Below are 3,092 nucleotides of genomic sequence, written 5' to 3'. Positions count from 1 at the left end.
CATGACACTTGCACTATAAAAATAAAGGTCATTTGCGATGAATTTTGCAACAAAAAAAAATCATCGCAAAACCATTTGGTGATAAATTAGCGACGAAAATATTTTCGTGGATAATAGCTCATCGCAAAATTCTGCGATGAAAAAAATATTTATTCGTCACCAATTTCACGACTAATAAAGCTTTTGTCGCCAAATTAATCATAATTTGATGACAAAAATATTTTCATCGCAAAATTGAGTAATTGTTAATCTATGATGAAAATTTATTTTCGTCACAAAGTTGACAACGAAACATATTTTCGTCGCAAATTATGCGACGAAAATTTATTTCGTTGCTATGGAGGGGAGAAAAATTATTTGTAGAAAATGGATGAGATTTGACGACGAACTGTGTTTTCATCGCCAAAATTGGCGACGAAAACACAATTCATTGCAACAAAGTTTTGATAGCACCAAAGTTCCAATAGCACAATAAATTACGATAGTTTTACGACGAAACTATGTTCGTTGCAAATTTATCGCAAATTATTGAAATTTTCTATAGCTTCTATTCATTTCATTCTCCAAATCTTATTTACATCATACTTCAACCAATCCTGTTTACATCATACTTCAACTCAAATATTAAACACATCCTAACAATCAACCAAAACAAATCAAACCAACATAATACTAAACAACAACATCCATCAATACAAACAACCAATGAAACATTAACATCAACATTCAACATATCCAATTAATTCAACCAATTTAACATTCAACATCAATATATAGCAAACAAGTTATCATAACATCATTCTAATTCAACAAGTCTCAAAACATCATAACATCATCCTGAACAAACAAGTCTGAACATATCCAACACATCAAATGAAAAAACAACTAACAAAGTCTCAAAACAACCAGAAACAAAAAGTATCATCATCCACGACATCGGCCTCAGAAAATACTTTCTGCTCCACTTTCTTCTCCGTCCATACTTCTTCTTCTTTTCCTACATCAGAAAATAAAATAAAAAAGTATTATTTTATACAAATCAACTATAATATGTAATTACATTCTTCACCTCTGTCTTTGATTTCATCAACCCTATTTGAAATAAAATAACAGTGTTAATTAATAATAAAAATAAAATATTTATAAATAAAATAAAAAAATGTAAAGCAATACTAATTGTGAGAAAAATTAAAATTATATACAACAAAGCTTATGAAGAATCATCATCATCACCATTATCACTAGAACAAGAAGGAATCTGACTCGGAGTGAGCCTAATTGAAGATATCGCATAATGAAATCCTGTTGTCGGCGCATTTCTTTCATCTCTTCATCCCTTTGCAAAATTATGCCCTTCAAATTATAAACTTCTTCAGTTAGACTTTCTATTTGTGCCCTTACTGCTGGTAGGGTGGAAGAAGATGTGTCAACAACTCAATGAGTTCTGCTCAGAAAACTCATTCCCAATATCCTTCCCCCTATCTTGGATCCCCCAATCGCCTCTAACCAGATATTCAGATCATTCCCAACAGAGGGCTCAGATCCATCATTGTTATCACTAGCACTTGAACTTCTCTGTGCTAGCTCTAGCTCATTATATTTTTCCTATATTGAAATATAAATATATTTAATAAGTTAGAGAAGGCACATAACTATTAGAATCTAATTAAGTTAAAAATTATAATCCAAACTTTAATAGTTCTAGCTCTATCCCCACTCCAAGTCTTATCTTTCTTTTGAAATGTACGGGTAAAAGTCTCTATAAAAAGCGTCTCCTTCCCTATTTTCTTAGCCTAAAAATACATTGTTAGAAATAATATAATAGTTTAAAATTAATTAGTAACTTAATGTTTATAAAAAATTTATCAATCTGCGTGTATGTACATTGTTGATTGAGCCTCCTGCATATGTTGCAGATGAGTCTCCAAAATTAAATATTTGATTTGCTTTGTTTTGGTGACTCCTTTGTTTACTCTCCTCGATTTCCCAAAAATCAAGGATCCTAGCCTTTCATCGGTGATGTCCGGTGGTTTTTTCCCGTTAGTATTTGCATGATTCAGAACATGCTGAATGTAATCCCCATATTTTTTTTCTTAAAAATTCTCTTGATTTTCAATTCTTCATAAGGATCCCAACTGAATGCCCACTAAAATTGAAAAAATAACAAATAATTATATATTCATTTTAATTTGGTATATCAACTGAAGGGAACATGTATCTTAAATTTGTTCAACCATAATTTTTTTGTTAGTATATGTCATAGAAGCCCCTCCCAATGGTTATTCATAATTTTATTGATTTCGCGAATAACACGTATAGAATTTTAAAATCTATCATAAAATTTTAAATAAATATTATTAAATAAACTAAATAAGATGAAATCTAAATATCCAAAAAATTGATAAGATAATCATTATGTAGGAAAACATATAATGAAAAAGTATAGGAACTTGTTTTTAACTAGAATCAAGAATACTAAATTATTAAATGCTTATAAATCTCCATGAGGAACTATATACTCTTGAATATTCTGCAACTCAATAACGGATTGTCTGAGAAAAGGGCTTAAAGACTACAATGGTGACAAATCTAGCGAAGGTGCATGAGATGGTCCTGCCGAATTAGGGTGTGACATAGGTACAGTACTAGGTGCCGAAGCAAACTGACCAGGAGTACTCCGTCTATGACCATCTCATCGAAACTATCAACCAAAATTATTATGAGCTAAAATAATAAATATTTATTATATAATGAGGAATATGAAAAACTTGCCATATTTGTTAAGATCAAAGCAGGTGCAAAATCAAGCACATAAATAATGTCACCTGTAATGACCTATAAAAAAAAACTACAGTGCATTAACAATTAATCATCAATATTTAATAATAATAGAGTATATAGACAATTAAGTAAGCAACAAGTCATATAAATATACAGATTAAAACTAAATTACTCATAAAAAATACATTATCATCTTTAAAAGATCTCTTATTTTTTTATTATATAATAACATCAAAGTCCTCATTTTCATTAGTATTCTCATCGTCGTCGTCGTCATCAAATTCATTCTCATTCATTTCACTTGCATCCAT

At 30.0% G+C, this 3,092-nt stretch overlaps 1 pseudogene; it reads right to left on the bottom strand.

Annotated features, from left to right (window-relative positions):
- Positions 1-1,210: 1,210 nt before the first annotated feature.
- On the bottom strand, positions 1,211-3,092 carry LOC141822886 (uncharacterized; annotated as a pseudogene).

Source organism: Curcuma longa, chromosome 1 (assembly GCF_044706935.1).
Source record: "Curcuma longa cultivar G26 ecotype Majalengka, Jawa Barat chromosome 1, ITB_CL_G26_1.1, whole genome shotgun sequence".
Classification (NCBI taxonomy): domain Eukaryota; kingdom Viridiplantae; phylum Streptophyta; class Magnoliopsida; order Zingiberales; family Zingiberaceae; genus Curcuma; species Curcuma longa.
This window is presented reverse-complemented; position numbering and strand designations above follow the sequence as displayed.